This window comes from Photinus pyralis, unplaced genomic scaffold (genome assembly GCF_008802855.1).
Source record: "Photinus pyralis isolate 1611_PpyrPB1 unplaced genomic scaffold, Ppyr1.3 Ppyr1.4_LG7, whole genome shotgun sequence".
Taxonomy (NCBI): domain Eukaryota; kingdom Metazoa; phylum Arthropoda; class Insecta; order Coleoptera; family Lampyridae; genus Photinus; species Photinus pyralis.
Window position 1 is genome coordinate 40,645,082 of NW_022170738.1, and position 13,281 is coordinate 40,658,362.

Sequence of the window (13,281 nt, forward strand, 5' to 3'; positions counted from 1 at the left end):
AACCGTGCATGTAGGTGAATATGTTCCGTCAATAGTTAATGAAGCCGTAATAGAGTGATTGACAGTTTCAATGCCTTCACGTGCTTAAATTATGCGCGTCTTATTTTGCACTACCTGCCGATACGTCGAGTGACTGCACTGGCACCTTCCCTTGTTTTACTAATAAGCATGTCTGCAGGAAGTCATTTAAATGAGACGATTCCGAACACCAGGTACGCGAATTCCGCAAATTTCGAACGTGAGTGGAAATGTCAGCTTCGTGTAGTTTGCCGGAGTGGAAAAGGAATGTGATTGGATTTTATATATACGATCAGTGGTACCCACCTACATGCGTGCTTACAAAATTTCAACTATTTATACTAGTAGGTAGTTGAATTTCTTGAATATTCAATTTTACACCCCATTTCGCTTAGTCTAATAACAATAACACCGGCGATAACGCATACCTTGAGACCCTTCTATGTGTAAGTTGAATACAACCCTATAATTAAATCCTTCTATGCATTAAAAGTTGGAATCTCAACATTGATAACTGATAAGGGTGGTATTTGAAATCCTTTTGCATCAGTTGAACACTAACTGTAAAATGTGTTCAAAGTTCAAACATACTCCCCGCCTTAAAAGGGACAACTTTCAAAAGTAACAACCGAAATACACTTCACTGTTCTTTTATAGCAAGAGGACAGTGATGTTGGAGACTGTTCGACGAAGTGTCTTCACGGATTCCACTCCGGTGACAGTGACATCATCAGAACCAGGGTGACGTTCTACCACACGGTCAAGAAACTAACTCATTGTCGGAGGTATAACTGTCTAGACGGAGTTTAATGTTTTTAACATCGTTAACTAAAACCCAATTAAGGGCAGTTTAATTTGAATCGCAAGATTAATGTGGAACATTATCTGCACCCACGGGGGGTTGTTACAGACGGATTACATTTGTTTTTCCTCATGAACTCACAGTAAGTTTTACTATACCGGATGGTGACTTGAACCACGCACCATGGAAATTTCAATAGTAATTTTTTCGTTTCTGATTATTGGCTTCCCTAATTATTTTAGAGATGAAGTGTATTTAGGGTTTTTGTAGAGAGAAAAATTACGATTCCAAATTGGAACTAAATACTGGCATTTTTAAGAAAATCAATGGTGCCATGGCAGTTTGAGATTAAACAAAGCTAACTAATGGCAAATGGAGGCGCATTAGCGACTTTATAAACGCGACAGTTTTTAATTTTTAAATTTTACTGTTTCTGAATTTATAAAATAGGAAACAATAGTATGTACGGATTCGTAATTTTTTTCTCTACAAAAAACCTAAACAGACTTTATTTCTAAAATAATTAGGGAAGCCAATAATCGAAAATTAAAAAATTACTATTGAAATTCCTATGGTGCGTTCGTCAAGTCACCACCCTGTATATTGAGACATAGTTTGTAATTTTTAAAATTTTTTAGATTCCGGCTTCACCGTTTACCTAAGTTTGCAATTTAATTCAAATGCAATCCGTCTTTTATGCTCAATTCCACAAGAAATCATTTTCAAACTTTGTGACCATTGTCAGGGAACGTAACAAGGACGACCGAGACGATTTTAGGGATGTTTCGGTTGGAATTGTACAAATATTGTGATTAATAATAAATGTGCACGTACCATCCCTCAATAAATTATAATAAATTTCTGTCGTTTATGCTCAATTCCACAAGAAATAATTTTCAAATTTATTGGTCGTTGTCAGAGAACGTAATAGAGACGACCAAGACGATTTTAGGCATGATAAGGTTAGAATTGTTCAAATGTTGTGATTAATAATAAATTTAAACATAACATCCCTTAATAAATTATAATAAAGTTCTATCATTTGCGTCCAATTCCAAAAGAAATAACTTTCAAACTTAGTGAACGCTGTCAGAGAATGTAATGGGGACGACCGAGACGATTTTAGGGACTTCGGTTGCAATTGTTCACATATTTCGAATTTACACATATCACCCCTTAGAAGAGTATAATATAGTGCTACTATTTCTGCTCAATTCCGCAAGAAATAATTTCCAAATCTAGTGGTCGTTGTCAGAGAACGTAATAGGGACGACAAAGACAATTTTAGGGATGTTAAGGTTAGAATTGTTTAAATGTTGTGATTGATAATAAATTTACATATACCATCCCTTAATAAATTATACTTAATTAATTTCTATAGTTTATGCTTAATTCCACAAGAAATAATTTTGAAATTTAGTGACCGTTGTCAGAGAACATAATAGGGAGGACCGCGACGATTTTATGGATGGTTCGGTTGGAATTGTTCACATATTGTGTTTAATAGTAAATCTAAACTTAACATCCCTTAATAAATTATAATAAAGTTCAATAATTTATGCTCAATTCCACAAGAAATCATTTTCAAAGTTTGTGGCCGTTATCAGAGAACGTAACAAGGGCGACCGACACGATTTTAGGGATGTTTCGGTTGGAATTGTTCAAATATTGTGATGAATAATAAATCTAAACGTAACATGGTAACATCCCTATTTATTACTATTAATAATAATAACTTTTATTGAGCTTCAATTAAAGTACATAAACAGCTTTCCAAATAAACATAAAAATAAACAAACCCTTCGCGAAACTCAATAGGATGAAGTTCAGACTAACCAACCAAATAGTTGAATTATCTGTTCTTCCACTTCACCCCCAATTAACAAATTATTCTGATTATCATGTCAAGACTTTGAATATAATTATAAAACAAAAAATAAAGAGAAAGAAAATGTACGCATTGAACCTAAATGATACATCAGTAATATTGTAAATAAAAATAAATAAATGAAATAAAATGATTTGCTAAGTTAATAAGAAACTAAAAATATACTGATAAGCTACTGTCGCCCAAAGCGATATTGTTGGTATTTGGACCTGAAAGTTTGTGGCGAAAGGGACCTAAACTCATCAGGGATTTGGTTATATAATTTCGCGATATTGTAAGAAAATTATCGCTGAAATAATGCGGTTTTATGGTGTGGTATTGCAATAGAGTTTAACTTCCTAACATTTATTTCATGAACATCCCTCCTAAATACACCTTTATTATATAAATACTCCGGTATCTTGTAATAATTGCAAATAATTTAGACTAGAATTGAGATATTGATGTGGAGTGGAGTGTCGTGTTTCCTACTACATTTTTGACATCATGCTTTTTAATTATCTTGTCAACTTTTGACATTTCTTAATAGAATTAAATACGAAAGAAGAAATATTAAATAATTACGTATTTGGAAGAGGTACGCGATTACGGAAGAAGAAAAAGAAGAAGAAAGGTATTTGCAGTGGCCCATCTGCTGTTACGATATGAAAATATATCCAAGAGTTAGTTAAAGAGGTAGGTACTGAAATAACGATGTCCTGTCGTAGACTGCACGGCATCACTTGGCTTGAAAATTGACGAGAACTCTTCCAACTGATGTTATAGGTATTCGGCTGGTTGAGACCAAAATATGTAGGAATATTGAATGGACTGTGTAATATTAAACTTTTCTTGTAAACTTATTCGGAATTAATAGAGTGAAATAATTATTTAACTACTTTAGAAACAACTAGTTTCATCTCTAAAAAGAGTGAAGAAAATGCAATTTTCCTCTCGAGTGAGGAAAGTAAAAAACAATTGCTGCGTTAATCTTAATAATATTAAAAATGCGTTGCTGTCGAGTCGCCTTTGGAAGTTTAAGTTAAGTACAATTTGCCATGTAAACAAAAATTTCAAAGGTGACTCGACAGCAACTCATTTTTGATCGCATGATATTTAGATTGCTACGCCTCAAACTTCACTATTGCATAAGATAATTAGGAATTAGGAAAAATTATTTGTAAAACTTCAGAAGAAAGTGTTTTTCAACTTAGAACTCAAGTTGAAAAACTTCACTTTCTTCTTTAGTTGTGCAAATAACTATTTTAGTACAAGTGAGCAAAGGCACTATTTATTTTTGAGCTCTCTAGATTTGAACACACGAGCGAGAGGAGTGTGCGAGCGAGAAAACCATTTTTCTTACGTGTAGAATATCCTATTTTTTGTGTACTTCGGATTTAAAAGATATTAATCAGGTTTTAGACCGACAAAGTCTATTTTAAAATTGCTACTTTTGTTTGAAAATATAATTATTATTATAATATTATAATAATAATTATTATTACCAGGCATTATACCGGGTGCCCATTATCTATGGAATATAGTATACCTAGGTATATCTCGGTAAATACAACTGTGTACAAACATTTTCTATATAAAAGTTATGTAACATTTTATTTCCCATTGTAAGGCAGCATTCAGTTGTTTTTATTCAGAAAACAGATTATTAACAAAAAACAACCAACAAGCAAAAAAATGTAAAGTTCAAGCAGAATCCATGGCTTCAAAATAAGAATAATTGGGCAACGAGTACTTAATAATTAATGGTGTAGGTATATACATAGAAATCATCTTAAAAAGTTTTCCACCTATAGTCAGAAGTAAGCGAGACAAATTCCGGTTCGCTTTGCATTTGGAAATGACAGGACAGTAGAACTTTGTTCTGTTTTGTGTACAAATTACGCGGTTTTCAACATGCAGTTCCAGTGTTTAAGTTGTTTGAATTGGTACGGCAATGAGATTCACCCGATTGCTTTATAATTGGGTACATCGATTGTACCGTTTGAGATTCTGATTGAATTCCGAGCGCAAAACCGCATTGGCGGCTGGAAATGTGTCACGTGCACAAAATCAAAATTTGCTTTGAGCAACATCCCCATACATGAAATTACACTTGCTATTCTCCATCCGCAACGGGATGAATAACGTATTTCGAATTAGCGCACGGTGCGTAACCGCGTTCTATTCGCATCGCTTCGTGTGCGAGAAAAGAAAGAAAATTACCTACGCAAAACTTTAATTATAATATTTTTATTATTAGGTTTGTGTGTGTGTGTATATAGACCAAAAGCTCGTTGGCATTCATGACGGCGAAAAGAACTCAATTTACGGAATGCGGACACTCATAGAACTACAATGAGATTAGCTCGTTACCATCTCATAACCGAGAGAAACTTCCAAATTTATATGAATTTATTCGAGCAAAGGAAAACCATAAATAACCACCATATTCAATTCTGCTTCTAAATTTAATTTCCAAAGTTAGACTATGCGATGTTTGATTGTCGTTTCAGGCGCGTCCAAATTTAATTCGATGCAGAATACCCTGAAATGACGCCATTTTATTTTATTTGCGAGATTCATACTGGTGATTTGTTATTAAATGGAAACTTCGTTAACATATTTATTTGGGACATCTCTTACATCAACGTTATTTTTGATGCTCACTACACAGAAGGGCGGTAACATAAATTTCACCAAGCCAGTCTATTAAATCTGGTTGGTTGTAATATGCTAAATCTTCCCATATAAATTGCGTTGGGAATCTTTAACTCAACTTAAAATTACTACGCTATTACGCAATGTTAAAAAATGTTGAGACTGAGACCAGTCTCTTCGTAAGCTCTTGCAGGTAAGTCTGGAACAAGATTTTGAACCCTAAAGCTCCATTCTGAGGCGCCCTCAAGCGCTTTAATATTTAAGTTTTCAACAACCACTTAAGTTGAAGCTTAACATTTGTACTTTTGAGTACAGTTTTCATAGTTTGCAGCTTGAATATTTAAGTTTAAGGCATGCATTTGAAATGTGAAACTTGTTTTAACAAGTTTGAATCGCAAGCTTCGAGTTTTTTGAAAATTGAAGGTTTTGGGTTGGAAGTTTCAGCCTGAAATTTGTATTTTCGAGTTTGATCCGAACAACTTCAGCTAGTTTTGAGATTTTAAGAGTTTCAATCGTAGAGGGTTGAATTTTCAAATAAACTGTATCACTGTGGAAATTAAAAAAATCTATAAGTAATTATTGGTGGATTAGGGATCGTCTTTTCTACATCGTTTGATTTCTATAGCGTGTTGTCCTCTGAAAGTGTATTTCATTTTAAAGATGCAATTCAGCCGAATTCGGAGCGTAGAAAAAAAACTGTAAGTAATTTCCAGGGTAATTTCAGATTGTTTAAATTTTTTAATTATCGCCCGTCTGCGTGCGAGGTATTACGACCAAACAGCTTCACACCCTTTTCTTTCTTTCGGGGATTTTGTTCTAATTGTTTCAGAATAAATTTTCATTGTCAACTAATTAATTGTGTGTTTATTGAAATCCAAAGAGCGACCCAGTTTTTTTAATTGATGCCTAAGGTTTATTTCAGGTGTTAATAAAAATTTATGTAGTTAATTCTTTGGAATTTTTGGAAGTTGATCAAGGCTGCTGAGTCTCCCAAACTTTTAATTTAAGTCGATAATAGGAGTTTGATTAATAGCAGATGCTGGAAGTGTGCGTGGAGAGATTAGTTTCAATTTTGATTGCTTACGACTACGGTCGCTGGTACAAAGATCTCAATCCTCCAAGGTATTGAGCATAGTGTTCCCCTTGCAAAAGTAACAGTAGCAGAAACTAAATTTATAAATTATTACCGCATTCACACTACCCCTTAGCGTTTCATTTCTCATTGTAAACAAGCAGTTTTTTTGTCTGGAAAAAAAAGACTGCATGTTGCAACCTTTCTACGTTTAATACATTATTCCACATTGCAGTATGGCTAAAATGCACGCAAAGTGATCATCAATTCAGCCTTAGAAAACGTAGGTATCCATTATATTGCACCGCAGCCGTGCACTTAAAGTAAATTGCACCTTCCTACTGTTCGCTTGTAACCCTAACCGTCTTTGAAAAAAGATACTCCTGTCCGCAAGTATTTGCATTATGCAAATTTTGATTCAGGTTGGAAGTAATTTAACAAATGACACATTTATTTGTTGTTGAGAATGGGATTTTACAATAATTACATGAAAGCTCTTTCATGAGCTCCATCAGCTCCTTGAGCAAGCGGTCTACAACTACTGAAAAGGAATATTTCATAATTGTGGCACTAGAAAATACAAATAATGATGAGGGCTGAGCGAAATTCATGGACAACAGATGTACTAAATCCATACAACTGTTGATACACAAGTAATGAAATTCCCCATCCATTCCAAAATGAACGAAGCCGAGCACATCTCGGCCATAAAGTGAACAAACGCGCTGCAGATATTTTTCATATCTCAATATCGTCTCGCGGCGTACAACTTAAAAACAATACGGCAAGGTACACAGCCCGGAGGTTCGGAAAACGTATGAATAATACATTTAATTTTCCCCAAGTTTCTTGGCAAGCATTAGAAGACTATTTAGACAGCATGTTTTAAAATTATCCAACATCAAAGTTGTTTGGGGCCTTTGGGGAATATTTATTTTGCTGAACGGATACACATCGCGACGCAAGTTATACATACAGCGACAGATGTTAATTCGCACCACCGTATAGCCCGTTCATGTTCATGTATGACAAAATTCAATTAAACATTCACTTGCCGATTTTGTTTCGTTCAATTACAGTTCATCGGACATTCCGCCCACCCGTTGAAGTAATATTTAAATTTGGTTGAAATTGTTTGTATCCGTCTGTAATTATCTACTGCCCGCGTTTTGTCATGCAAATGTGTACTTTTTGCGTATCGGTATGTCACTGACTGCACGATTGTCGAGCGAAATAATAATATGGCAGTGGCGTTTCACATGGAAACACTAGACGACCCATAAGTATCTTCATTTTCTAATTAATTCTAAGGCACTAAAAAAATGTATTCCATTTTTGGATACAATATTCGTAACACCAACAAATGAATTATAACATTTTTTGCGTGATTCCCTCTATAACTTTGAATTTGTTATTTTTTTTACCAGCTTGCAAAAAAATAAAGCATATTATTATTATTATATATTATTAAATGAAGCTTTGTTTTCTGAAAATTGCTTGCTAGCAAATGACCATAAAATTTCATATAAATTGAAGAATTGTAAAAGTGAGCTGCTTCCAATTTGCATTTCCATCACATTTTTGGCAATTTCTAAATAACTAGATCAAGTTCATGGCCACGATTTGCTAAGACCTCCCTTAAGAGGCTTTTATACCCGTCACTTAGTTTCTCAGGGGCCTGCGGGGTGTAAATTTAGAGTACTGAGGAGGCGGTACTACAATTCGCAATATCGTTTCCCTCCGTACATTTTCGTATGTAGGTACGCATCTTTCCCTTTCCGTTCCGCGCACACAATATTCAGATTTACTATAATCAACAACTCAAACATGAAACAACACGTAAAATAGGTGTTGTTGCTATAATCAGCATCGATTGAAATCCGTCAATCAACGCCAATTAATCGGTCTAGAGTCTAGTATACCTATTCACGGAGACGCATTTTCCTTGACTAGAACAATGGGTGACTGTAGAAAAGAAAAGGTGAGCTGAGGCCACATATGAAAGAGGTAACAAAATCCGTAAGCAAAAATGGCAAACTGATCTAGGAGTACTAAGACTAATTTTCCTCGCGGTAGTGAAGGGGTGTCGTGTCGGCACGTCAGGTGGATAAACAATTAATTAGTTTGTTACTTACGTAACTTTCGTAAATCGTAATACTGACGAAACTGATTGCTGTTTTTACCACCCGCACGTGTAAGGGCATTGGGGTAAAAAATGATCCCCCACTTTTGACGAAAATACACGTTTTGAAGCACCAGGAATCCGATTCAAACAAAATCTTGATTATGTCCGTCTGTACGCTCATTTCCGGCGAAACGCCTGAACCGATTGGAACCAAATTTGTACACCAGGTCAAATACGCGGGCTGCGGGCCACATGCGGCCCCCCGTTCTGAAACCTGCGGCCCATCACGATTTTTGTAAATTATAAAATTTTATTGTACCTACCGTGTGTCCTATTTTGGTTGAGACTGCAGTGTATCTCAGCTGTTTTTAAAGATAGATTTGCGGTTTTGTGAAACGCATAATACCACAAACAAAGCCAATCTAGCTGCGTTAGATTCTGAGATACAAGGTGAAAACGAAAAGTTTCTGAGATTTGACCCAAAGTTGGTATTGAGTAAAGGCAACACTATGTATATCTTAACGTCAATTTCTTATCATTCCTTTTCCTGATTACATTGATGTATCACAACTTATTTTTTTTTTAATTTTAGCGTTGAAACCATAAAAACCTTATTTTTTACTTCTTTAAATAGTAGGAAATAATAAATAAATAAATGGAGATTTTGTTTTGTTTATTGTCTCCATTGTAACTACAGCAGTCGATGCCAATCAACAAAAATGGCTGACGGTACACGACATTTTACAATTTTGAAAAATGGTAAATAAATATAGAATGATACATTAATGTAATCTCGAAAAAGAATGCAACAAAATTGATGTTAACATACAATACAAGGTGTTGCATTTAAAAAGTATCACATTTGGGTCAAATCTCAGAAACTGTTATCAAAATTTTTTTTTACTACGTCACTGGTATCTCTACGTAAAAATACCTAAGATAGGCAGTTTTTACTTTTTTTCTATCTTACATGGGTAGTCAGATATGACAACATCACAAAAAGTCCAATTTTTCATATTCACCCTATATCTCAGACCTCAGAAACAAAGTAGTTGGATTGATTCTGTTTGTGGTATTGTTTCACAAAAAAGTGGCACAGGGGCGCGAAAACCACAAGTCTCTTATCTTTAAAAGCAGCTGAAATACACTGCAGCCTTAACCAACATAGGACACACGGTACATTTTCTTGAGTGCGTATTAATGATTTTATGATTACATATTTGCATTTTTTCGTTTTTTGTATTATTTTGTATACTTTTTTGTTAATAATAAAAATCAAATTTTTTTTATGTGGACTTTTTATGATGTCCGCAGCTATAAGTGGAAACTTTATAATGGCCCTTGATGATAAATGAGTTTGACATGCCTGCCGTACACCTACTCATAAACATAAAAGGAAGAACTGGAAACTTTATAATGGCCCTTGATGATAAATGAGTTTGATATGTCTGCCGTACACCTATTCATAAACATAAAAGGAAGAACTGAAAATCTTTTGGACAGAATCCCGCATGCGCAAGTGTGTCAAATTCTCATTTCCGGCCTCGTTTCCGGCTAAACGGCTGAACCGACTGGATCCAAATTTGGTACCCATATTCTTATACATAAAAGGGCAGAATCGCACATGTACAGATGTGCGGGTGGTATCTGTGTTAGCCACAGCAAATTTTTGGGACACGGTTCCTGAGATTTGTCCCAAAGTTGGCATTTTTTGAATGCAACAGCCTGTATATCTTAATAGGATTTGTTTTTCATTCTTTTTTTTTATTACATTTACAACCTTTATTTTTTTAAATTTTAGCCATGAACCAAAAATAAAAACCTTATTTTTTACGGTTTTTAAATGGTAGGTAGGATTTAGGGAGATTATGTTTTGTTTATTGCATCAATCGATAAAAATCGCTAGCGGTAGAAGCGTGTCATTTCAAAATTTTGAAAAATATCTAATATAATATATAATCATATAAAAAAAGTATAGGTTGTGATACATAAACGTAATCAGGAAAAAGACTGAAAAAAATTGACCTTAAGACCTTAGGATAAATCTCCGTGAATCCATGGTCTACCATTTAAAAACCGTAAAAAATAAGGTTTTTATTTTTGGTTAATAGCTAAAATTTAAAAAAATGTAGATTGTGATACATCAATGTAATCAGAAAAAAGAATGAAACACGATTAACGTTAAGATATACAAGAGTTCTGCATTTAAAAAATATGAACTTTGGGTCAAATCTCAGAAACGATGCTTCACACATTTTTTTACTACGCCACTAGATTCAACGTAAAAATATCTAAATTTGACAGTTTTTCCTTTTTTCTATCTTACATGGTAAGATTTATGATAACATCTCAAAAATTATACTTTTCACCCTGTATCTCAGACACAAACGTAGCTAGGTTGATTCTGATTTGTGGTATTAAAAGTTTCACAAAAAGTGGCACATGGTCGCGAAAACCGCAACAGAAAACAGCTCAGATACACTGCAGTCTCAACCAAAATAGGACACACGGTACATCGGCCAAATTGTAACTGACTTATCTTATAGTACCTGTAAAACCTTCTGTTTTTATGAGCATTTGTAGGAAGATTGGAAATTAAGTACATAACTTACTTTTTTGCAAAGCAATGTATGAATTGCAATGATTTGTGAACATTTGAACATCAATTGAAAACCCACAAAAGGAAGAAGAGAGGAATTGGCACTATATAGATACAAAACATCCTAAAATAAAACACTACTATAAGAATTAAAGGGGTTTTTTTTTACCTTGGGCAACATTTGGGAGACGAGAAATTTCAAAAGCTATAAATACATATTTGATCAGTAGGGAGCGGATAGTTAGGCAAATGCCTTTTTTGAATTAATGAAGACATTAAAGGCAAAGTTGAATTTATATAAGTTTTAAGACATGACGACTCCAAAAATGTAATTTTTACTTTGCCTTTTTTAATATTTTTAATCGTTCATGCCTTTTTAAAGAAATTTTTTCTTGCCTTAATAAATTTTTTTATCTTTAATCTTTATTTTTCGAAGTAAATTCCTTCTTCCTAAGTAGTTGGTAAATTTAATTTAATTTTTATTTTGCCTTTTCCTTGGTTTTTTTGACTGTTTTTGTTGCTTTTTTGCCTGCTTTTTTAAAGAGTTTTCTTGCCTAACTATCCGCTCTCTGTTGATCAGAAATTCAGAACTACTGTTTTAAAGAAATTTAAGTAGGTATTGCACTTTTTTAATGTTTTAATTTTCAAATTGTATGAGCCAACAAATTTAGGAAATGGTTTAAATTTAAATGTATCTATGTACAATCTCTGTGACTGAAGAAAATCTTTTCTTACATTCCAAATTTTATTTTTTAAATTTCATTTTAGTCAATTTGTTTTCAATTGAGTAGATTTTTTTACCACTGCGACTCGACCGATTCGCAAGTAAAATGATTGTGTAACCTGTCACTTCGGAAATGGCAATATTTCACAAAATTGATTGTGGTAGCACCCAAAACTTTAATTTCACAAATGGTTGTTGGTACTTCGCACAACTAAACGCAGCCTAAGCAACGGTACATCAGCGACAACCTGCAATCGATAGGTGATCTAAGAGCAAGGCTTTACTGTGCGTAGACAGACAAATGAACGGACAGACAGACGGATAATCAGGGATAATATTTTGTTGCATTATAGCGTCTATTCACAGAGATAGAAGATGTCGTACTTCCATTGTTGTACGTATTAGTAAGCTTCTACAGTGCCTACTTTCCTAAAGGGTTCTAGTTAAAACTCAAAGAAAATTATTTTGCTAAGAACTCCGGTAGATTTAAAATTATGTTGGAAAGATAAGAATGAACTTCTCCTTTTATCAAATGGGCGGTAACACGTAACTTAAGTTTGAATTCCGCAAGACGTGGCAGCACTTCCCTAATAAAATTTTGCTAGAATTTTACAGTTGCAGCGTCCCGGGCCGTGTCTGTTTACTGGTACATAATAAACTTTTTTCAGTTACTGTGAATGGATTTTGCTAAAGGAAGGTTAAAGCTAGGATTGTATCGAATTTGTTTTGCTACTATTTTTTTTTGTTTAAGATCTACGACCCTTTGACTATTGTCTAAAATAGCAATTCTTTATCGCTCTGTATCTTATGATTTAAAGTTACTATTTAAAATACAATTCGATACAATCCTAGATCTCACCTTTATAAACATCATAGTCACTGAATTTCAGCAATATTATATTTCGTTTAAGAATAAACAGACACGGCGCGAAACACTTTTAAATAGGGTTTTTGGGCTGGTATAGAAGCCTCTTAACTTTAATTCAAAGATAATACAACATAAAGAGCATTAATTCACCTTATAAATAGTAATTATTCATTTACACACCTGATTTCCTGCCGACGTGCATTACTCGGAAAATAAAGTACTCGGCCCCAAAGGGACCTCGTACTTCAATACTTCCTCGTCAGCAATGTGACATTTTCCTTGCTTTTATGTGACAATCTTGGGATAGTGAAAATTAATTTATTGATTCAGATTTTACTTCCAAAATGGTTTACACACTAGCCGAAAGATAAAGATTTTTCTAATTTTCTCGAAGACATAATGTACTTTTTTCATTAAAATACAAGAAGTTCTATTTGCAATAGAAACAGAGGCGGATGTTTGAGGCGATGTAATTTTCCTGTATTACGGAAATTTTTCACCGAAAACTTCGATACATTTAGTATTTTCGCTTGTTACTGTCACCTGTC